The 23,531-nt window shown below is 43.5% G+C and overlaps 1 protein-coding gene across 4 annotated transcripts in view; it reads right to left on the bottom strand.

Annotated features, from left to right (window-relative positions):
• The window catches only part of LOC122417073 (uncharacterized RNA-binding protein C3H8.09c), a 146,242-nt gene that overhangs the window by 118,460 nt on the left and 4,251 nt on the right, over positions 1-23,531 (bottom strand). For 2 of the 4 annotated variants that reach the window (XM_043430319.1, XM_043430320.1), the window contains exon 1: positions 15,517-15,824. The exons of the other annotated variants lie outside the window; for them this stretch is intronic. The gene's annotated coding sequence lies outside the window, so the exon portion shown is untranslated. Of the gene's footprint in view, positions 1-15,516; positions 15,825-23,531 lie in introns of those variants that run through there. 4 annotated transcript variants of the gene reach the window in all.

Genomic DNA, 23,531 nt, shown 5'->3' with positions numbered 1-23,531 from the left:
TGCGGTTCCAAAACCTGCAGCGAGTGGACGACGTGGCGAAGAGAGAGAAAATAAAAAAATTAAAAAAAAAAAAGCATCAAAAGGGAGGAAAAACAAAAGATATGATGTGCATATGAATGCGGAAAACGAGAAGAGAATCGAGCAAGAAGAAATACAGGAAGAAGGGGATTGGGAATAGAATTGTAAATCTCGTGTACGAAAACGAAAAAACATTGGGGAAAGAAGGGAAGGAATTTTAGATTCGAAGAAAACTGCCACGAACGAGTCCCAATTTCCTTCAATGAATCTGGCTCTAATCGTTCGTGGTCGATTAAAATTCACCAGCAGGCCAGGCCTGAATATCTCTCCTCGTATCGCTTAAAGGTAACCCAACTTACTTCGAGCTGTACGTCTCTTCTATATGGAGGAGTGAAAAAGAGAAAGAGAAAAAGGGCTCGAGAGAGAGAGAGAGAGAGAGAGAAAGGAAGAAAAGAGGGATGAATTTTCCCCCACAGAGACCTCAACCATTTATAGCTAACTCGTGTGCTCTTCCAGCTCTCGCTCGTGATCTTCGAGAGAGGGATAATTTCGCTTTATATTCTATCTCGGATTTAATTCGGTTGGCACAGTCAAGCGTGAAGGCATCTCCACTCTCTCTCTCTCCCTTTATCACTCTCTTCTCCCTCTCCGCCCTCTGTTTTTCTCTTTCCTTTTTCGTCCTCTCGGCAGCACTCATTTCTCTCGTACTATTCGCTCAACCAAACGCACCCCCGGAACAACCGGAAGGAAGATAAAGGTGGAGCAGCAAGATTCCTTCGATTTACATTTCCCATATCGAGTCTGAGAATAATTAACGTTTTCTACTCGCCATTTTATTCTCGTCAAACTTATTATCCATAGGTTCGATTTTACAGCTCGCGCAGATAGGACTCTTCACTGTGCTGAAACAATGCGAGATTCGAACGAATACTTGAAGAAGCAACTCGACAATAAACGAGACAAATTCGTTCCTGCAAATTTGCGTCCAATGGAATCTACGCGTTTCGACGTTTTTTATCTTTTTCGTGCGTGCAAAGTCGATTTTATCCGAAATAAAAAATTTGCTTGAACCCTGTGCAATCGTCAATTGACGGAGTTTTGATGGAATTAAATGACGATGAAACAACGTTTAATGGCCTGGCATAAGCTCCGAAAAACAAAACAAGGAAAAGCTTCTGTTCCATCATAATCTTTCTTTGCTCACGCACCCCGCACACGAACGATCAATCTCTCCTTCATAAATTACACATTTTGCTAAACAGAAGTTCACAGCGCACCTTCTTCCCTGTGCTTATTCCTGCATTTCTCATCCGCTCTTGCTCGAGATTTCTGTTCATTCCCATTTTTCTTTTTGTTTTTTTTTTCTCCTCTTTTATTTATTTTTTTTTTCTTTCTTTCATCCAACTCCGAGTATCCATTTGCTCGTTCTCTTTTCTTTCGTTTGTGCATTCGCGGTACACAACCGAGACTTCCCCTTTGACCGAGACTTTGTTCCGAGTGGAACGAGACTATTTTCCTCTGTCTTCCCACGAAAAAATGCTGGCTCGGTGCGAAAATATTTCGCACAATTAACTCGGTTCACGGGAATGGGTCAGTAACTCGTTGCCGCAGGATCGGGTTCGAATGTAATGGAATAATAACTTTCAATCGTTGCGCAATTTTCGATTTCGTTTTATCATCAAAAATCGACATAGCGAAACGTCAGTTTTTCTACTCGCTGTATATTTATTATTGTCCTCATCCTCCTCGTATCGTTGGAGCTGTCGATGGAAAAAAGCAACGTACGAACTAATGCTCGTGAAGCATTTTATATACATCGATCGTCGATAACGAACGAAAAATAATCGTCATAAAATGAGAAAAAGTACTCTCACAATGGCCCAACAGAAAGTCCTTCGTTGTGGCGAACGAAGAATATCGCTCAGGAGACAATAAATCGATTGCGACTGTCACACACACGCACACAAAAACGCTTCGGCCTCGATGCTCACATATTATTATTGACAATAAATTTATCGTTAATATTTCACTCGTTTCGCCAACGATCATGGAACTTAATACGTCCTCGAAACTTGATCCTTCGGGATAATCGAAGAATGTCTGAAACGTTAACACCGGCTCGAGTTGAGCTGGCCGATAACGGAAATAAAATGATAAACTTTCTTTTTTTTCTTTTTTTTTCAACAAATTTAAAGTAGTTCATGCACGAACGATTTTTCTTAAAAAAAAGTCTCGAAATGCGGACAGAGTTCAAATGCGAAGTCGACTGACGCGCATACCAAATTTTAAAGGGTTCGTCTTATTGGTTATTGAGATAAACGTGCTTAAATATGAAAAAAAAAAAAAAAAAAAAATACACAAGGTTATAGGGACCATGCGTAAAAAATCGTTTATCTTTGCGTTTAACGAATGAACGCTTCTTACGAAGTTTCGGAGAAAAAAATTGAGACGATTGTCTTACTGGTAATAAAAATATATTACGTTAAGGATGGAACGAAATTGGTAAAATGAGCACTCGTAACCTCGCGTTTACTCATTTCGTTGGCTCGGGCCATTCCTGTCATATAGCATTCTGTCTTTTTATTAATTTCCCGTTGTGCTTTTTTCCTTTGCGCTCTCTAAAGCGATTTTTTATATAAAAAAAATTATTAAGGAGTTTCGGTACAGTCGATACAATGTTGTCATGCTAAGCCATGTTAAGAACATTAAAAAATTCAAAAAGCTCAGAATTTTATAAAATTTGGTGAACATATTCTTTAGGACCAAATTCGCGACATGCAATACATATTTTTTTTAGATTTTTCTTCTACACCGTCATGAGAACTTTGCTTTGATGCTTTATTACTCGATAACTATGTGGAAGAAAATTTCGAAAAAAATTGAGCTTTTGCACATTATGTCGAAGAACATTATCACCAAGTTTTATAAATTTCTTAACATTTGTTAACAGGTATATCGAAACTCTTTAATGTCTTGTAATTTCATTCGTCATGAGATAAGTTGAAAAAATTTATTTACAATTTTGAATAAATAACTTTGACATTAATTTAAAGTGATTATATCTTTAATAAGGAAGTAAAAAATCGATCTGATTCAGACACCCATAAAACACGATTCTACGTACTTTTCATATAGTTTTCTTTCAATTTTATTATAATTCGAATTTTTTTACCCAAGGAGAAAAAACATTTATTGAAAAAATCTTGACTTAAAAAGTGGTAAACTATCAAATGAAGAATGTCGAATTTTCATCGGAGAGCAAATTTATTTTGAGCAGAAAAACTGCAGTCGAATCAATGAAATTGTGCAATTTTTTTGCTCCAGAAGTCTTACCACTCGGTCGAGAGATCGAGAAAGGACAAGGGAGTTTGAAAAAAAAGTGCAAGCTGTTTGGCTGAAAAAGCCGAATAATAGGATGTGTTAATTAATCACCGCGGTAACGATAAGCCGGTTGGCAAGTTTGAGCGTTGTGCTCTGCGGAGTCTACGAACCGGAAAGGCTCTTGACATTCAACGATAATTATATTTCGCGTCCCCGGTGATAAATAACTCCGCGTGGAATCGAGCGCGATATATTCTCGTTTTTATTTCGGGATTATTCACTCCGTGAAACGGTTAAATAGTACTGTTGATATTCAGAATTGAAGAATATTAATAATTTGGTCTGAACAGGCTCTACGGATTAAGGTAGCGATGATTAGCCAGAGGTTTTTTCGAGAGAGCGAGCCAGAGGAAGCGCGAAGCCGCGATAAATGGAAGTATGCGAGGAAAGTGGAAAGGTGAAAATAGCGAATGAGAAGCTGCAGGGAAAATAGGATACAGTCGGAGAGTTCTATAGTGTGCTCGGTATTCGTGAAAATGCGGATGAAACAGAGCAGTGAAACGCGCCCGGCCAGCGGAGCAGGGCAAAGCTTCGTAGCTACGTTGAAAAATGTATCCTGCGGCGTTGCATCTCTAGCATTTCACCTCAGTCTCCTTCATCTCCCTCTCTCTCTCTCTCTCGTTTCTGTCTTCCTTATTCGCAGCAATGGAGCAGCCTCCGAACTTCTGTGCCCCGGTGAGCCTTAAGGGGTAGAAAGCACCGGAGCACCAGACTGCTTAGCTTGCGCGCGTATGGAAGACACTCCACTCACTCAGCAGCCTCGTGACATGTCCTAATCCTTCTATAGTCACGCTTCCCCGAATCCTCTTATGCGTATCTCTTTATGCTTTTCTCACATGCCTTATCCTTTGCTTCCACCACGTTCTTTCTCTTCCCGCCTGCTGCCTTTTTCCTCAACGCCGCGTCTCTTCGCGTTTCCCCTTTCATTTATTTCTTATACTCCACTCTCGAGTTCGCGATCACATTGTACGCGTGAGACGAATTCCTGTGCGATTGAGTGCACTCATTTTTACGTCGGCACATATACACAGTGGGCGAGGGAGTCTCATAAGTTTTGGGGTCTGGCCGGTCACCTCGACTCGGGACAGCGAATTTTCGTAAATTGAGATTTTTCAAGTGCTTTTCGGACTTCACTTTTTCACGGAGAGACACAACAACTTTTTCTAACTTCTCATTTCAAATGGAAACGAGAATTCCCGGCGCAGCTGAAAATTATTCGAGGGAAATATGATTCGTGGAGTTTTTTTTTTTTTTTTGAATCTTGCGCTGCGATCGAAGCGTCCGTGTATGTGGCCCACTTTGGCGACGTGACTCTCAACACTGAAGAAGAGCGACTTTTATTCTTATGAATTTTCAAACACTTTGGCTTATTATCGATTTAAATATCGTTCGAAAAGACACTTCGGGACTGCACGAGTGTTCACGTATTTAATTGGCTCACGTCAGGGTTTCTACGAACCTTAAGTCTTTCGCGTCGCACTTTAGGCATTTTTTTGCGAGCAAATTTTTATTTCAGATTCCAATGGAGATGCTCCGAAGCGTGGAAATACCGGATTCCATAAAATCCACGGCATTATTGGCATTTTGGTTTATTCTGAGGCGGAAACGTCACGTTGAGTTTCGAAATGGTGAAACACACGATTCGGATTCAGCGAGCCAAATTTCTTTGGATGTCAAAACTCGTGAGGAATCTTTTCATATATTTATATAAATCATTATATTCGCACGCATAAGTGCTGCGTCATTGCAGATGTGACGCGAATGTTTTCCGTGCTTAATGCATCATTAAAATGTAATTGGCTCAATGAGAACCAAAATCAATGATCGCTCCGCGCTCTCATAATTTCGTTGAACTTTCTATACATTAACGTCAATTTTCTCGATAAACAAACATCGAAATTGTGGAGGGACGATCGCAATTTCCCGAAATAATTATTCAAATTTCATACTGACCGAACATTTTGTTTTTCGTATTATAAATTTTTCATTTGACCGAGCGATTCTTGAAAATGAATTTGTAAATAACACAATTCATAAATAAATTCACACAGTTCAATTGCATACTCCAACTCGATTATAAATTCAAGGATAAAATATTGAATTTTGCGGTAGAAACTTTGATAAGTTTTTCAATATTTTGTAATAACTGTCAGCTCGTCCAAATTGAAAATTTCGAGATCTCGAATAAAAAATAAACAACCCAATAACGAACGATATTGGAGGACGCAAATATTTCTCAACGAATGAAATAAATTTTGCACTAAATGTGAGTGAGGGTCAAACTCAATTTGTAATTCCAAACGAGTCAAATAAGTCGATCGTACTTCTGTCAATATTGAATACGAGATCGGGAATAATCCGACAAATATAAATAAGAAATAAAGATCGTGAAATCGAGTGAATACACGAGAGCAGAGTCTCGTCTGAAGCCCGCAATAATCGGAGCATTCACATCCAATTTGCAGGGATGGAAAATCCGGCTCTCAAAGACGTTTGTTTTATTTCTGCATTAATTTACTTTGCAAAGAAGATAAGCAAAGAAGAAATGAAGAATGAGGAAGGGAAAGGCAATGAAGTTTCTCCGAACGGGACGCGAATATAAATTTTCTTCGAAGAATATAAGAAACGGGAATAAATTGGCCTCATTTGTTGCTCGGTATCGGCCACCATTATCGGTTTCTTTACCGAAACGTCCAAAGGCGATTGCTCCCCGTCAGACTATCACGAGTTGAGGATTCTTATATTCTCTTTCAGCATCTAAATTATAAATAACGTGCAAAGCTCCTGTGAAAAAGGAGCCGGAAAAACCTGGAGGTCGCGAGGAGGCTGTGCATGGAAATAATTTTTCTTTAGTCCGTCAATGCCGAAAGGTAACATTTTAATTTCCGTAACCACCCAAATAATTTATAATATTTTCGAATAGCTAAAAAATGTAATAAGAACTCGACGAAAATTTTCGAAGGAAAACTAGGAATAAAAATAGATCGTGTGCTGAAAAGAAAAGCTCGTGTGCTTTCTGCTGCGAGGAATGTGCGTAGGCGAAGGGAGAGAAGCTAAAAGCTAAAACGTATGACAAAGCAATATAGAGAGGAGGATTTCGCGAATATTTCAATGGCGCGTAAGTGGAAAAAGTGCATTCTCGGTTGCATCGATCGTTGCGAGTACGGCCGCGAGAGAGGGTATCTTGGAAAACACGTGAGAAAGACAAAAGTTGAGAGGGAAAGGAAGGCAGAGAGGACGAGAAGTGAAGAAAAAAGAACAATGAGGAAGATAGAAGGGAAAAGAAGGGTTCGGAATGGTTCGTGCGTTATTCCTGTGGCATATCGCCGGAGAAAGGAAAAAGAAAATAGCGCGCGGGGTGGGGGGGGCGGTGAAAGCTTCCAGTAGAAACGGAACCGAGGCATCTGCGCTCGAGGCCCGATTTCTATAATTGCAGAATGGATGCTTGACGCGTTTTCCACGCTTTTGCCCGCTCCTTACCCTCTTCACTTACCACCCCCAGCCGCCCGCGCCCCGAACCAAGTTTTCCCGGGCGAACTTAATTTCATACGGACTACTTATAGCGAGTACTCCGCGCGGGCGCGGGGGATGAGAACGAACGCTGAAAACGGTTGGCTCACGCGCGTAATCGCTGTGAAGAGCGGAACAAGTCTGCGATCGTGTTTGTGTTGTTCCCAACGGTACCACCGCAGACGCTATTCTATAACGTTCAGAAATACCATTTACCGAACAATGGACGAAACACTAAAATAGCGCGGAGAACCCACCATACCGACTTCTGCAGACGCAGGGACTTGGCTTTTCCTTCGCTCCACCACACTTGCCTCCGCGACTGTCCATGTGCGCCGTGCACAAATCTACCTTCGCGTATGAAAGGCTGAACGAAAAAACGTGTATCTTTGTCTGGATCGTTGGTAAAAAAAACGTGCCGACAAACGTCAGGGGCAAAACGAAAACGATCAAGAAATCAGCTCCTCGGCATCTATACAGACTCGCGCGGAACAACTTTTTTATCAATGAGTTTACGGGCGGAGAGGACACCGCCAAATCCTTAAATTTGGAGAATAAGCTGAGGGAATACTTTGCTCGCTTGAAAAACCGTCGAGTTGCGGTAATTATTTTTATTGTTACATTTTGTCGAGTCGTGTTGCGAAACGGACAGAAAATTTGTTTCATTCGATCAAATAGCAGAACCGCGAGTGTCAAACAATTTTCTCTATTTTTTCCGTAATTATTGAAGAAAAAACGACGAGATTATAAGTTACGGAAGTTACAGAAAAACTGTTTTTTCGATATTTTTCGATATCCGCGATTTTGTTTTACAGGAAAAATGTGTGAGAAGTCGGGATCGGTCTGTAGCAACGATTTTCAACCGTTTTTGCTGTTGTTTGTATCGATACTTTTTATTGGCAGCGATAAAAAGTGCTTTTTCTATAAATAATAAAACGCTGTCTGCTCCTCTCCCACTTTTTTGTAATAAAAAAATAATTTTGAGGTTTCACGTGACTTCGTTTTATTTTCAGAAACTGTTGACTCTTGCCAGTCGCGTAAAATGATATTTCGTAGTGTAAAAAAAAGTCAAAAATCGAAAGACCGTAGAGCGACGGATGGAATGTGGAGAAATCAAATTCGACAAATAAAATTTCATGCCGAGCATTCCGAGCTCGGTTTTTTCGAACCTGGCTCGAGCTATTTTTTTTTTTGTTTTTTTTTCATTCTCGGGGTAGATACGAAAAAAAATGTATTTCGCTATTGATGCACATATTTTTTATCTCGCCATTCGTGGGCGCTGTTTGGTTTTTGCTGCCTCGCTTTCCTGTTTCGAGTTTTTATTCACCGTGGCCACTATAAAATCCCGGCTAAATTAGACACGCGTCGATGAGTAATTGATGCGATTTCTCCGCATGGAGCAGCGTTCGTTCGGCAAGTGGGTGGAAAACTTTTTTGTTTCTAGGGATGATTTATCGTATTGTGTGTAAAAATGCGGCCGAGTGCCGTTTTGAAAAATCGTGTTTGAAGAAAAAAGCGTTTGAAAAAAAAACAAATATTTTTCGTACTTTTTGCTTTTTTTTGCCTCCAATACCAAAGATTTGAACGTATATTTTGAGCCACTACAAAATCAATCTATCGAACATCGTGCAACGGTTTTTTCCCTCAACCACCGCGTAAGGAGTGAGCAACTTCGTTTCTTAAGTGGAAAATTTTAATTAATTTCAGCCCACGCCACCGCATTAATGTCATTAATCCCGTGTTCTCCCAGTGCTTTTAATTATATATATACGATTAAGAAATGTCTCAACGTCCATTTTACATTTCGATGTATAATATTCTCGGACATATGAAAATTTGAAAGACGACACGTTCATATCCAGCACACACATGCTATAATAACCCGATCGAAATTCTTCAAGGCTGCATATGCTCCATTGCGAAGATTTTCGCTGTATAAATTATGGGGCCAAGTGGCCCCGGGTTTTACACGCCACTTTTAGCACAGTTATATTATTGTTTACACGAAAAGCAGCTACACGAGCGTTTATGCAGGCGTACCTTTTCAATTATTGATTTTAGTCATATAATCCGACGTGCGTGTTTCCGAGATCGCGAGAAACGCGGATCATCACAATTTTCCGTTCGCCGTTTGAGAGAAACATTTTCAAATTTTCAACCTCCACGATTCGAGCTACTAATTTTCAATGACACCTCGTGCGCAGATTTTCTTGCTGCGAGGCGAGAACAAAAATAAAAATTCAAAAATGAAAAAAAAAAAAAAGAAAAAAACACTGGAAAATCTGATTTTTTCGCTTAGTGCTCCAGCACAAAAAGATGATCCGTGAACGAAATGTTGCGCAATCCCAAAAGCCGTAAACAAAAAAGCACCCCCCCCCCCCCCTCCCCCGCCCCTTCCGCATACGAATCGAATGCACGCAGATAGGATCGTGGAGAAGATTAAATAGAACGAGCAATTTTATGCTGGGGAATCGGGCGGCAAAACGATGACTCTGCGCGTTCCAATGAATTTCGTTGAATTATTTCCCCCCCCCCCCCCCCCCCCCGATGGCTCTTCCATTACATCGTTAATAGCGAGACGCGGTATTTAAATTGGAACGCCTCGTTATGAGTGGGGGCGATGGGGAAATGAGCAGAAGAGAAAAGAGAGAAATAAAAATGGTAAAAAATAAAATAATAAAAAAAAAAACAGAGACACAAAAAGAAAGAGAAAAAAAGACGAAGCCAGAGAAAGAGAAGGAACGGCAAGATGGAAAAGCTTATTATTTGCAGTATTGTACCGGCACGAAAGCGCCGAATAGTTAAGAGTGAAGTGGAGCCTGGCACGTGTACATTTCGTGTTGTTAAACGATATTCGTGATGCAGCACTTGCCGCTACGGATATTTGAATTTCATAGAGCCTTCCCGGTCTGTTTGACCCTCAGGAATATCCATATAAATTCAAAAGTACATACATACAAAAAGATCTGTATGCGTATATATGCATCAAGGCGAAAGGATTGTCAGAGAAATAATAAATATTGTAGGGAGTTGGTGTTGCATGTGGTTTATGAGCGGCGGCGCTCGCGGCGCAGGGTGAATTAAAAGTACAGTCGGATACAACACCCCTGTGGTGCCGGTAATTATGTATTTTCATGCCACTCTGCCTCTCTCTCTCTCTCTCTCACACCGCGAGGGAATTGCAAATGGAGGGATATCGTCGGTTCGATCGAAAAGCGTGAAAATCCGGCGTCACGAGGTACAAAGTTCCGCGTGGCAACTATTAGCTAACGAAAAAGCACGATAACGTTCATCGATAGGGAAAGATAACGAGGGCTCGACGCATGCCTGCGCGCACTCGTGCAAACTTATGCGTGGAAATCAAACACTGTGCAGACGCGTAAAAAGCCCGGGAAAATGTACCGACATTACTGGCCCAAATTCCTGGGGGACCCCCCTGAATATTCATAAAGCGCTGCTTAATATCGAGTATTTATGCATTCGGGGGAAAAGCGAATGAAAATTTGGAAGGCAGCAAGCATCGTTGCGAGTGAATTTTCCTCCCGGAAAAGCCACGAGCGACCGGACCAATTCTCACTTTTTTACTGCCCTCGCGCAACTCCGGGAAATAACGAGACGATCTTTTCAAATGTTTTAGCAAACGATCATCGGTCTTGTAGAAAATTCATGCACTTGGCGCACTTCCTCACTTTCCCCAGCCCCCCGGCGAAGGAGCCCGCGACCTTCCATTCGACCACATACAGAATACAGTTTTGTTGAAAAAACTTGGTCCGCGAGTGAACGCAAAGCTGGAATAAATGGGGGTAGGGTGCAGGAAAAATGATCGATTCGATGAATTCATGCGTGCGGCAACACTCGACGAAGCAAATGACGCAGAAGTTTGAACGTTCGAGTCCAACGAAATGATTTTAAAAAGAACCCTTTAATAATTCCAGTAATCTCCAATTTCGTTTCCTCGCGCCCGAATTAGCACAATTCGTAGTTTTTCAAGCTGCATCGATGCTCCATGAAATAAAAAATTGGTCAATGACAATTGATTCTTTCGTTCGTTCGTTGGACACCAAAGCTGCAAACTTGAGCGTCGTCGAAGCAAATGTATAGCATTAGAAAGTATATATAACAAAATGGGAAAAATACGAAAATATGTAAAACAAAGACGAGAGAGGGGGGGGGCGAAAAAATGGAGAGAATGTTGACGGCATACTAGATGCGAACTTGCAAGAGGGGCAATCTTTGTCGCGCAATGCAAATGACGTACGCATACGAAATCCGAATGAGGCCTGGCGCGCTGCAACCCGACGACGTATAGTTTGATTAATTACCACCAGGTGGAAAGGCATACGCGCGAATGGGAACGCGAACGCGGGAACGCAGGCGTTGGCGTTAATCTTGCTGCATCAGAGAAGCATGCTGCGGGGCCGGGGGCGGCGAGGGGCCAGCGAGGAACGGAGAGCGATGGCGGAGGCTACGAGCCACTGAAAGTGTAACCCCGACGAAATATATGGATGTTTTCCCGATTGTTTCCCCAATCACTCAGTGACGAAGATCGACGATCCCCCAACACCGCTCCCTTTCACTCATACAACTACTATTATACGCCCTATTTCGGCGCATATCTGCATATCGCTCTTCTCCAATGTACGCACACGCATACGCAGTGTACGAATATTTTTACATGCAGCCCCGAGTCTATGTGCCGCTTCGCATATGCCAAACGAACCAACTTCCGCTCTTCGTGCGCGCTTCATTATCTTCTCCGTTACGTTAAACGAGCTCAAACTCTCAAATTTTCAGTATTTAGACGTTATTTATCTCTGCTGGACACGACACGAAGAGCGCTTCTCGGCACGGGGAGAATTCAAAGTGAAAACTGGCGACTTTTTTTATGTCGTGGCTTTGGACTTTTACTGAGGGAAATTTGAATCTGCTGGGGGAGGAACGATATTCTTTGGATTGAACATCAAATTTTGGTCTTTTTGCCCCATTTAAATTTGCATTCGCTAGTAAAGCTGTTTGCTGGGTCTCTATTCTGCAATTTTCATTTATCGCCTTCAATCGTTTTTCAATAAATTTATTCAAGTGACGGTAATTCTGTAACTTTAATGCACTTATGCGAACATTTCTTGTTTCTGAAAACAAGCGACTCGGGATATTGTTTTTTTGGTTTTTATCTCGAGATTTTGGGCTTTTAGCATGTGGGAAATTCGAATCTACGCCGGAAGGAAGAAAATTCTTTGGATTCGAATTTTTTTTTCCCCCTCCATTAAATTTGCACGTTCGTTAGTGAAATTCTTGCGTTTTAAAATGTTTCTATTGCTTCGATATAAAAATTCTGCATTTTTCATTGATTCTTCAATCGTTTTCCAATAAGTTGATGTAATTGAAGTAATTGTGGATTGAGAATTTTCAAAGTTGAAGTGCGTGTTCAACGAGCCCGAAAATCGTGAATTTTTGTTTCTCAAGCGATTCCTCCCTGTTGAACTTTGGTGTATGATTTAGCTCAATAGCAGAAATTAGGCTTTGTGGAATTTGACGAACGGAAGAAAAGATGAATCTTGTCGGCTTCCGGCAATATTTGCACCGAATAATTGAAAATTTTTCGTCGTAATTATTACTAGAAACGACTTTTAACTCGTCGAAAGTTTTTATTCCCCAAGTGACTCGCCGCCGATCGAAGAGGAATCCGCTTTTAAATGCATCCACGCGAACGTCCTTAAGATCGCGAACGAAGCGATCGATTCCCAAGGCTCTCGGGCCGAGGGTCCGAGGCCGTTCGAGTCGACAAAAAATTGCAAGCACAACGGCGACGTTCGATTGCTCCACGACTGCGAGGGTAAGCGTCCGAAGAATCCAAGACGAACGATTCCGGACGTCAAGAGGCCGCGATGCGCGAGTGCGAAGCAGCAACGCCGCGGCGACGAAAGCACGACGACTTCGAAGATTTCCTCGCGTGTCTCCCGCACATCTCGAAGAGAACGAGGAAGCCTCTCCAAGTTTTTAGCGAATTGAATACGAGTGAAGAATAGAATGGAGAAGCAAAAAAGGGAAAAATAAAATGGAATAAAAAGGGAGAGAGAGAGAGAGAGAGAGAATGAAAAAGGCGTGAAAGCGTCTGGCGAGGGATAAGGAGTCACGACGAAAGCCAGACGAAAGATGTCGCACCGCGGCCGCAAAGGAGAAACAAAGTTGGCCCAACCACCTGGAAGACGGAGGAGGCTTCCGGATACCATCGCAGCCACTCCGGAGTCGCTGTAACTACTTACGTCTCTAGTCATCTCTCACTTTTCTTACTCCTTTTTTATCCGGCTTCTCGGGCGCGCTCTCTCCGCCCCCTTTTTTATTTACTCTTTTATTCTCGTCTTGTTCTCAGCCTGTCGAGACGCCAATGACACACATTTATCCTCGAAATCTTTTTTCCACCGAGAAACCAACGGCCTCATTCTTCTTTTTTCACGCACAATTTTGGTCTCTAAAGATCGATGATCCAGGTCGACAACTCGTCGGCTAATTACGGAGTTTTCACCCCGATTCGTGGGGTTTTTTACCTCGCGGACGTTACGAACGAAGGCGTTTTATTCCAGCGTTTTTATTCACCGGTGAACGCATCGCCGGAGAAAAACTCGGAGAAAATGATCGGTCCCTTCCGACAGCCGTAGCGATTTTATCGATATTTCAAAAGTCCCGTTTGTTGAATGTTCTCCAGTTCGACGTCGTTGATAATAATCGTTGGCATCGTTGTTAAGGTCGATTGCTCGAGAGCGCAAAAACAGCATATAAACGAAGGGGCATCGAGACGTGCGTTTTGAACGCGCACAAAGGGAAGTCCAGGGGGGACACGAGAGAGAGAGAGGCGAAAGGATGGAAAAGTCGTTGAATAGTCGCGGTCTCGAAGGCGTCTGAGGTTTGATAACAACGTTTCCAAACGAGATCGACTCTGGCGCGAGAGCCAGCAGCAGCAGGGAGGGAAGGAAAACGCTGGAGAAGGAAGGCACTCGCAGTGCGAGCAGCTTGCAGGAAAGGCAAAAGCTTGGCGGGTTTGAGGTCACGGGGGCGGGGAAGGGGAGGGGGACAAAGTTTTCAACAACGGTGGGGATCGACGCTTCGAGTTCTCTCGACAAGAAGAGAACTTTCGACGAGAGGACAGTCAGTCGAAATCGTGGAGCTGTTTCGTCCCCCGGTAACTGCAAAATTCTCATCAACCCTTCCCTCTGGCGAACCTGCCAGAATAGCTGCGTTTCCTGACTCGTGCAAAATTAACGAGACAAATGTGCTACACGATGTTACCAGCTGGAATATCTACTCCCAAAAGTAGGACCCTTTGCCAACCGCGAATCGTTGATTAACAATCTTAAGAATTGAACGAACTTTCGACCTCGATCTCGCACTCGTATGCGCCGATAGCATTCTTCACTATTTCCCTGCGTGATAAACCCGAATTTCTTTATTTAACGAACAAAGTTTTGTATTGAAGCATATTTTTCGTGTTCGCAGTTAAGAAAATTGCTCAATTGCGGGCGCGCGCGACAACGTTTGTACTCGCTTATCTAATTATAAATGATCGAATTTACGAGTTTTTTTTATTCCAACGCGGATGCGAACCTCACTTTGCGCGTTATGGTTCTTCGAATCTCATTATTTAAAGAACGTTTCACCATTCCCAACGTCCCATAGACACATTCGAACTCTTTCATTTTCAATGCTGAAACGCTCGTCTCTCGCGAAGAACGAAACAAACTTTGTATCCCGACCCGCGTCAACCTAATTTACATTTATGAACTTGCCCAAAATGCCTCACTGCCGTGAACACGAATGAGCGTTGTTCCTCGCTATTATCAACACAGTTTTAACCAGCACTTGGAAACAACATTTTTCATAACGAACATTTTTTTAGTCCTTTTTCCAACAGTTTCACCCAGAAACGGAGCATCGACTCGAGGAAAGTTTTATTTTCAGCATATTCCCAGGCATTCGGGCTTTCGATTGAACGCAGTTGACCCTTTTTTAATCGTTGCTTATCGAAATATCTGAAGAACGCCGAAAAATCATCGGCTCGAGCACCTCCTTCGATGGAAAATTTCAATGAAAATGAAAGGCGCGCTGGCCGTCATTGAATTTCAACTGGAAGATTCGCTATCGCCGAAATTAAATTCCGCTGTTACTATACGAGCAGCATATAACGAACAGCAAGAATAAACTTCGGTTCGACGAAGCGTCGAATCCAGTCCCACAATCGACGGAAGAGGATTATTGAAACGTAGCAAAAAGGAAGCTTTATTGTCGGATGACATTACAAATCGATGAGGGAAGCGCGAGGGAAAGTGAAAGTTTGAGGTATCGCGGCAGGAGGATCGATAGCGATTGAGAGGTCGGGGGCAGCTATCGAGCTTTCCGGGAGGACAGTTGACGCGCACAGTCGATTGTCCTGTTGCATGCTCCGCGATCTATGCTCGCTGGGTTGCCTTGGCTAACGAAATTTGGCGGTGCGCAACCGGAGTGACGGGTTCGTCGAAAAAGTAGCTTTTTCTCTCTTCCTTCGCGAGTGATGAATGAAAATGCGACGACGCGAGAAATCAACAACAACGAATGTCAAACATGAGCGTTACTCACCGCGGGTGCGTAGAGGTGCGGGAAAGCTTCGTTGTTGATTCAGACTCCCTGCCGAGTTTGTGGACGTTTGTCGAAGTAAATATTGAATTTCAATGTTACAAAGAGTGGAAAAGGGGGTAAACAATTTGCCCGGAAAATGAGGAACACTGCGCGCAACGAATCGGGAACGAAATAAGCAATAACTTGATGGAACAGCACAATATTTGGGAAAGAAACAAGGCTGCGAGTTGTACGAAGTATTGAATGAAAAGAAGCTCCCCGCTCGGTACCGGCGTCGCGACGACTGGCGGACGCAGACTGACTTCATTGACGGCGATCGCCACGGCGCTCGCCTCTCTTTCGGTCCCTCTCTTTGTCTCTCCCGCGTTCTGGCAGGTCGCTCCGACGCATCGCGGACGTCCCGACGACCACCAGGAGAGAGCGCGCCGCGTTCGCCTTTTCTCGCGATTCTTCGGGCTTTGCGTCGCTCGGCCCGCGCACATCATCCCTCTAATATCCGAGGCGCGTATATACACTCGCGGCCGCACGGGGATATTCCAACGGTCACAGGTACGCGGGCGCGCACACTTTGAAAAATCCACGTACAAGTTTGCCGGTGTTTTCTAACCTCGGTTCGCGCGCGCGCCCGTTTGCCCAGCATCTTTTCAGCAGCGTCCGCTACACCGCGAGCGCTAACCCCTGCTCAAATACCCCGTCACTCTTCGCTGCTTCGCTCTCTCTCTCTGCACCCTTTTCAACGCGGACGCGAAGGATGCACAAAAGCGGAGGCGGGATAGCAGCGGGACGCTGGCTGCGCGGGGTCCGACCACAGAGAGAGAGAGAGAGAGAGAGGGGTGAGCCGTACTGCGCGCTTGGCGTTGAGGAGGCGAAACGGCTTTCGAAAGCTCAGCCACGGGACTGAAAAGATTCGCGAGGACTGCGGGGAAGACGGAGAAACGGGGAGAAAAATGTCGGAAAAGAGACTGTGAGATCTGGCCGGTAGAGAAAAAATGGGAAAGAGCGAAAAATAGAGAAGAGGACGACGAAAGGAAAAAGCTCGTTGCTCTACACATGCTCAAGGAGCCGAACATCCATCGAGATACTGCCGAACGATGATGAGCTCGATCCCAGGGCTGATGCTCTCCCTCTCCTCATCCTCCTCTCCGAAAGCAAAGGATGCAACAGTTGCTCATCTGACGCCTTCTGAGACTGTGATGGTGCGCGTCGTCACGTGCCATAACCACACAGAGACCTGCACAAGTAGATGTATATACGTACTCGGGCGGCCAACCCTCCTAGACTCCGAACACCCAGCGCTTCTCTCGCTCTTTCTCTACACCCTCCTCCATCGCCCCTCCTGTTATAACCCTAATACTACAAGGATCCTGCTCAAAGACTCCACAAACCATAACCACCGCACAGCTTCATCACCGAATGGACGGGCCGTGTGTGCGTCCAGCCTGCTCACAACTTTCGTCGTGTCCATTTGCGCTTATCTTCCCCCATTCGAGTTGCCCTTTTGCGGCTGCTTTCCTTTTTTGGTTATTCCACTCCCTTCTCGCAAAGCGCGCATCATTCGCGATGCTTTTTCCTCAATCTTTTGCTTAAAATGCGTTTACGTTTTGGTGAGTTGTGGAAAAATCGCGTGGTTTAAGTGACAAATCATTTTTTGACGGAATCAAAACTCGTATGGTTTAGAAAATTTACGACGAGCGTCGCAATATTCGTGCTGGGGATTTGGCTAAATACCGAAAAAAACTTGGGGTAGAAAACTGTTTGATTTTTGTTGTTTGTGCGCGTGGTAGAAACATGAGCGAAATTACTGTTTTTATGGAAGATAATTGCCATAACAATCATCAACGCTCGATGGTTTTATAAGGCATTCCATCACATTTGAAGTAATGGCTTATGTGATAGTCAGAGGTGCGATGATAATAACTTGGTAGATTCTCGAGTAAAGCATTATACGCTATTCGTTTCTCCGCCGCGGCGCGCGGAGGTTACATCCCGATATGTACGTACGTATCAGGACCATTAAACGATGCGAAACGTCTACCTCCCCTTAATGAGGTCTATAAAAGATCGTGGCAGTGCCATTTCCGCGGGAAAAGCCCAAACTCTCTCGCACAGCGCACCGTAGTTAGTATCCCAACCTAAATAAGATTTAATATGAGAATATACGAAGAACACCTGAAAAACGTGCGGTTAATGGAAAACCGTATAAATACTCGAAATGTTTCGAAATGTAACTATAAGGCAAAGGAAGGTTGCGTCAAGCTTTGCCTGCGGCTATTAAAAATCATCCTCGATTTTCCATTCCTAATATAATTTGACGAACGAATATTATTCGATTTACACAGGAATCTGAAGCTCGCCCTCAAAATACATGGAAATTTCGACTTCGTGGTTGTTTTTGGCAAGTGGAAATCAACGTTTCCGATTCAACGTCGTAGCGAATTGAATTATTTCAAAAATTCATTTATAATTCACGCTAACGCCCAGCTCTCGCGGTATACAACGAGTAAATAAGCTTCGGTAATAGAATAAATATTGGAATTATGTATAAAGATCCTCTCTGTCGAGCTCTGCGTGCAGCAAATTGAAATATCAGTGGGATACGAATACGCAACGATTTTTCGTTCAAACACACCAACGAGATCCGGATTTGAATAATATTTATTTTTCATAAGCGAGAATCGCGTTTTATGCGCGTGTTCTCGCGGATGAGATCCACAACTTTTTCCATCATTACGAAAATTCAAAAACAAAGTGAGGACAAATACCTTCGACAGCGAAAAGGGAGACGCGGTTCTTCGGCTTTCTGTGCAATAAACATGAGAATGAAGAAAAAACGTCGAGACCCAATTTCGAATATTTCGGTCAGTAGTTTTGATTCGCAGCGTGGAATAAAAATTTGAGATAAATTTCGTCAAATCCGCGTGACGTTATACAAAGCTGTCATGGTTTTTCTGAAAACTGAAAATTTACAATTTATTCTACTTTATTTTCGGCCAAAGCTCAATGTTCCGTGAATGGAGGAAGAAACGAGAGGATTTTAGGGCGAGCGCGCATTTTTTTGAATTCCCAGTAGATCAGAATCTCAAGCTCCTGCTTTCACGAATTTTTCAATGAATTAACGAAACTGTTATAGCTCATTGTCGTTGGAACAATAAAAGGCCAATAATAAGAGTTGAGCATCACGACGGGACGATGCAATGGCTAAAAGGGGGGGCGAAACTCCAACGTAGAAATCAGATTTGAGTGGACAGAAACAAAAGAATAGAGAACCGCAACGTGGATGATAAACCTACTGCTATATTTGCCGCAAAGTAGATTAGGAAGGAGGCAAAGAAAAGAGAGAGAGAGAGAAAAGGTCGACGCGAGATAGTAGAATCACACGAAAAAGAAGAGAGCGCGCTCGACGAGAGAAGGAGGATAAGAAAGGTTGAGAGAACGCGAGAGAAGAGAAAAGGATCTTTGGATGTGGACAGTTCTGCGGGCGTTCTCTCCTGAGGAATAAAGTGTGCAGCATCAAGGGGGCCTCTATCATGCGGCGAAATAGCCTCGCGAGATAGAATACACGAATGAAGTTTCACTCTTGCCTCGGAATAACCGCGTTAGGGGATGATGCCCTTTGTTGTTATCGGTGCGCAATTGCCTCGAGTTTTGATCCTCTCCGATATTGATGTTCACCGAATCGAGTTGCGGAGCTTATACATACAGAGATATTTAAGTGGAGCTTTCATGAGAAATCTAGAAGAGCGAGAAGGGCAAGCTTTAAAAGGAAATTTTATACTTCTATCAATTTTAAGGACTTGGTCGCTCGCTTTTTCTCGTTAATCGAAAAATTTGTTGCTTCATTTTTTCCGTCTCCGCGAGACGAATAAACTCTGTTGTTCGAGACGTTTTCACTGGGCATCGGAAAGTCTCGCGCGGAAGAAAAAATTCGAAAGAGTACGAATGAGAATCCAGTAATGAAAAAGGAGGAGACGCGTTCGCAGCGTAATCGCTGGGACGAAGCCCCGTCTTGCTCCGCCGCGAAACGGGGCTTCGATCGACAGAACAGAATATTACGAATTTAACAATTTACTTCTCCAACGATTTGTTACTTCATTCCCCCATAATTCAATATCTCACAAAATGCTTTTGAAATTTTCGCTCCGCCGGTCGGTGCGGTCGCTCGACCCCTTCTTTCTGTCTCCGCATCGTTTCCCAACCCAACAGTTCTTTGCCCTCAGCCATTTATTTCCAATCAACTTAACACGGTCCAAGAGCGGAATTTTTCTCTTCGTCTTATTTCACGAGGCGCGCGCACACCTTTGCCGATCGGTATGACCGAGTAAAAACCGAGCTCAGCACCTCCGAGGAGTACGTATACACACGGAGCCGTATCTAAAATCTGATAAAGCAAGTACAAAGTCCTTCGAATCGACTCGAATTTTTCAGCTCGTTGCGCGGGGCTTTTCGTACAGGGGAAAATAATGGGATCGATTTACGCAGGTTCGCCTTCCTTTCGCTCGCGATTTTTCAATCTTTTTTCTTTTTACCTTCGCAAGACGAATCCATTTGGCAAATTCCATTTTTTTACTCCGATTAACCCCCCTCGGCGGAGCAGCGCGCGTGTTGCTTCTATACGCAACGCCGCGCTTCCAGGCGACCATAAAACTGCATCGGTCAGTGAGGCCGCGGGCGCAGTCTTTAAAATCCGTATTTCCCACGAAAAAAAAAAAGCTAAAATGTCAGAATGCATTTGTAAAGTGGAAAGTACGCGTTCGGATCAAATTACGAAGCGAATAATTTTGCTCCAACGTGACTCAGGGCCCTCGGTCCTCGGGCTAACGTTGATGCCCGGCATTTTGTTGTTACAATCCCCGCCGCCATCACGAAGGTCAGTGACACTATAAATTATCGAAATTTCACTGCAATAACAGACTGATTTATCGCAAGCGTATGAAGCACAGAGTTCACAAGCTCACCGTTTCCCATGCCGGGTGTATCGAGCCGCGCGGGGTGTGTGTACGGCGCTAAATATTCACTGCCAATTTATGAGGCAATAAAGAACTAATGGCTCGCGGGGAGGCCATGCAAGAAGCTTGAAATACCTTTCGAAACGAGGAGCATGCGACAATAGTTCTGAGAAATAAGAAAAGCTTCGTGAAAGAAGAAACTAGTGTTGTTGCTCCGCCGGGTTTAAGCTCAGGACGAAGTTGGTCAGAATACGTATCACAATAATATCGAAACTCGTCGTGTGTGCCTCGGTCTCGTCGTCGACGCGGTGGTTCCGAAGCTTGACTCGAGAGCCTGCTTCAGTCAGCGGAGATTGAGTTGAGGCTCATAACTCTTGGCGCTCGTAACGTTCAACTGCAGACTGTTCGAGCCTGCATTTCATAGGCCGCCAGATGTTACGTACCAACATATCAGCAGGTACCCACTTCGCGTGGCATGTCCCCTGTATTCATTACTAAATTACACTTACACGCGGGGCGCAATCCTCCGGCCTGGTTTTGCTGCCCTCTCGGCCGACCGCGCGCGCCCCCTTGTCTCCTCCTGTGAACCTATTATTCCTCCGAATATCGCCAATAACCCGGCAAAACTGCCCGTTCTCGAGGCACGAACCGCGCGTTCCCTTACTCCTGCTAATTACGCCGAATCCCCGGAGCTGCGACTATGCTCTCGAGCGCATCGACGCCCGGGAATTCGAGACATTTTAGTCTTTTAAAATATCGATCGGTCCTCGTGGCTGTGAAACTATGAGTTTGGGATAAAATTTCGGGCAAACGTCAGTTCGAGGGGCCTCGATCGCGCGCCACTGCGCCCTGCTATGTGAGAACTTTATAAATTTAATGACCTCGCATCGAAGATTCTATGGGCAACTCCGCGGAGTATGGCCGAACCCGGACCCATCGGTGGAATGGATCGAAACACTTTTTTGCGAATAAGCCTTTGGTCACGACGCTGAAGTTTGCAACGTCGGAGTTCAACGAAATGAACGAAAAAAAGATTTATAATTCACTATTTTTTTATTTCACGAATTATTGATGTGGCTTGAAAAATGGCAGGGAAATTCGGCAGGGAACAAAATTGGAGATTTACTGGAATTATTTGAGAGTTTTTTTAGATCATTTCGTTGGACTCCAACGTCGGAAACTTCAGCGTCATCCTTTGGTCATGCTGGCAAACTGATCGGACGGTCCTTCGGGAGCCTCATTAAACGTAGCGGATGATTGGATTAAATGTCGAGTCCAACACGCGATGTTACGTGACAATGAATATTATAGAATCTTCGTGAAAAAGCAACGAATCCTTCTTGCGGGTTGAGCAACAGCATGATTTCTTTATGAACACGTGTCTAAATTTCGTGTCTGTCGCAAGTGGGGAAAGTCAAATACGAGGAGTTGAATTCATTGAACGAAGAAATATTAATAAATATTGTCATTTTAAAATCCAATCAACGAAATAACATTATTGAAAAACGAAAATGTGAAAAAAAATTCATCGAAAGTATGCAAATGCGAAGAAAACAGTCTTCGAACAACTCTCAGCAATGGATTTCGTTTTTTTGGACCTTGGAAATGTCTTCCAACATATTGTTCAAATTTCGCGTGGACTCTCAAAATAATCGGAACTCATGAATGAATATTTTGCATTAATAACCATTCATTTTTCTTCGTTAAAATTATTTATAACTTTTTTTTACAATATTCGAATGTCGAAATTTCGCAGTCTTCAGTATTCTGGCTTTGCTCAAAACGGCTGCGTTTCTTTCGCGTTTAAATAAAGCTTTCGTACATTGCTCCGCGAAGCTTTGAACAGCGGAGGCATCGTTTTGAAGATTTTTCATTTCCTCAGGTCCTATTTTGATCGCGAAGCCATTATCGTCCATGCATTGTTCGAGGAACGTAAATACGAGAAAGTGGAAGAATTAAAACGCGCACGAAAAATGATTTAAAAAAACAAAAAGTCGTAGCACGAGCTTCAAAATAAAAAGGAAAGTGTTAATTAACTCTTGCAACTTGCAGAGTAACGAGCAGGCAGGCAGGCAGCTATTGCGCGAAGCGCACCATTAAAGTCCGTGTCCCGACATCGTCGGTTCTTTTAATGAATGCATCGACGCGATACCACGAATTTTAATTTATTTTAAAAAATGTTTATAGCTCGATTATCGTATTTGTGGGATCAGGGGAAAATTTTGATTCGTAAAACATTTAGCCATTGCGGATACCTCAACGCTGATCCGGTATTCATCAAGACGAAGCGAGAGCACACGCGAGGGGGGGGCTAGAAATATGCAACGATGTATGCCAGTGATACTCGGCTGTCGAGAGCTAATCCGCAATAAGGTGCAACGAGCGAGAGCGCCCTTTGCATTTATACGACTATCTTTATTTATCCTCTTGACTGCTCGTCCCTTCGATTTATCTTCAAACTTTCGTATCATTTGAAAATCCTACTCCGTTCCTCTCTCTCTCTCTCTTCCTTGCTTCGCTCTTTCTCATCAACAAGATTATATCCTTCAAAAAACTGCGACACTTTTAAGCAAGAATCTCTGCGCCAAAGTTAGTCCGAAATAAAAAGAGACGAAAAATAGTGTTCAACGAATTTCGAAGCCCCGAATAATCGAGAAAATATTTAATGGAGTTTTAATAAAACAAGCGAGAAAAAGCTCGTTGAATCGCGACGACGCTCGTCTCAGCAGCGTTCCTCAGTGCTTTGCCATTCCCCATCGTACACTGTGAACTTTGATAAAATATCCAAAGTTATATTTCGCAGTGACGATCGTTGCATAAATTATACAGTCCGAGGCCGCATTATGCTCTGCGCATGCCTCATTGCTCTTACACAAAGACTCGTACGAAGCGGCTTTTACAGCAATGTCAATGGTGGCAAACTCATCAAACTCCGCAAGACAAGTAGCTTGTTTCGGTGCAGCACGCACGAGTTCATCAAGAACTGGCGCTTCGCGGTACCAGCATGCACGAACACATTCCAATATATCTCTATGAACACGTTATTAAACATATGCGTAAACGCGAATA

This window comes from Venturia canescens, chromosome 10 (genome assembly GCF_019457755.1).
Source record: "Venturia canescens isolate UGA chromosome 10, ASM1945775v1, whole genome shotgun sequence".
In the NCBI taxonomy this organism is placed as follows: Eukaryota; Metazoa; Arthropoda; class Insecta; order Hymenoptera; family Ichneumonidae; genus Venturia; species Venturia canescens.
The sequence above is the reverse complement of the archived record's forward strand: the minus strand, read 5'-3'. Positions and strand labels throughout refer to the sequence as shown.